The following is a 1935-nucleotide window of genomic DNA, read 5'->3' on the forward strand; positions in this document are numbered from 1 at the left end:
AAAAATCTGCTGAACACGATACAAGGTTGTAAGAAAGTATTTAGCTCGTAAGGTTTAATCGTACGTAAAAGATTAGCAGAATATTTTTAAGATCTATCAGATTCAATATTTCATACTATACTATATATATATATACGTATATGTATATTTATATTTATATATACAGATACATATAAATATATATATATATATTATATACATATATATAAATACATATTAACACGGCACTTGAGGAGAACGAGATTCGAGGTGATTTTTAACGTTTAAGAATTTAAGAGACTACTTAGGAAAAAGGAGAGGAAGAATAATTTCTGACAATAATAATAATAAATTCGGGATCGGGGTATATATATATATAAACGTAAATAATTTCTGACAATAACGTGAACTTGTGTTATTTATCATGGGATGGGAGGGAATTATAATTTATCAAAGAGAAATTTCTCGATCGATATGATCGATGATATATCGGTGATAAACGAAAGAACGGGGAAAGTATCCGTGGTACATGTACAATGTAAATTTTGCACAAAGCTATAGTTGAGTATAATGTAACATTAAAGATCGAGTAGCACTTAAGATATACATTTATAAATGCTGTCGACTTGACAATAATACGTAGGGTAGTGAACGATGAAGGAATCGCTGAAGAATAAAAAAAAAAAAAATAAATAAATAAATAAAACGAGAAAATAAAATGTACAAGGTATCGTCAGACATTATATAACTTAAGGGTGATACAATTACAAAACTATCCCTTATACGTGTAACAATGCTATAATATGTACATATACTATAGAGTGGACCTTCCTAAAACGGAATGAAAGTATAAAATGTGCCTTGGGTACAGATAATAAACTTCTCTAATTACACGAATTAGGAACCACTCGGACAAATGATACCCTGTAATACTTAGGAACTGGTTTCTTGCGCTTTAAACGTATCGTAAGTACGCGAAAGAAAGTAAAAAAAAAAAATATCCCATTTTATAAAAGTAAATCGAGTAAGACGATTAATCTAACTTGAAGAAGATTTAAAAAAAAAAAAAAAAAACACACGTATTCAAAGAGACGTACAAATCAACAACCGATAGCGCGATACGCGCAAGAAATAAGAAATCGTGCAACCAAGAAATCAGAAAAATACATAATCACTTTAGAAACGTAGAGATTAACGAAGTAGCAAAAAAAAAAAAAAAAAGATATATCTCTTCCACTTTTTAAAATATGAATGTAAAAACTATGCAATACTCAGATTCTAAGTAACAGGGTGTCCTCAAAATTGCTAGCAGCGGACAAAATTCTTTGCAATTTCGATTGCTTATCGCACGAAGACCAGCCTGTATTTAATTACATATGCATACATACCTAACATAAACATTATATATATACATACATATATATATATATATACATATATTAAACATACATTACATGAGGTACTACATGCATAACATATGAAACAAAATTCGAAAATTTACATCGTTTTAGCTGCCAACGTTGTTCAATTTGTATTCGTAATTTGTAAGCGATAACCACTTGATAGTTGGATAAAGATCTAGCATTATTTATACCGTTTCCCTCTCCTTTCGAGTTACGACGATCGAAAGATCGATTCCTCTTCAAATATAATTCGTGAAAGGAAGCGACGAATACATTGGACATCGTTGCCCCAGCTTTTACGTGAGACGCGTACGAAGAAAAGAAAAGAAAAGAAAAGAAAAGAAAAGAAAAACAATGTTAAGTAAGGATACGTATTACACGCGTTTGTAAAGTTGATCAAAGCGACAATAAGACGAAATCGATCCGACACGTTTGGATCCAAATAATTCCGGCAATACTCGACGACGATCCTTCAGAGGATTCCACATAATTTTCTTCGCGTCTGCATGCCTTAGAATAACGCATCCTCGCCATTTTTTTTTTTTTTTTTTTT

The sequence above is a fragment of the Apis dorsata genome, unplaced genomic scaffold, assembly GCF_000469605.1.
Source record: "Apis dorsata unplaced genomic scaffold, Apis dorsata 1.3 scaffold_577, whole genome shotgun sequence".
Classification (NCBI taxonomy): domain Eukaryota; kingdom Metazoa; phylum Arthropoda; class Insecta; order Hymenoptera; family Apidae; genus Apis; species Apis dorsata.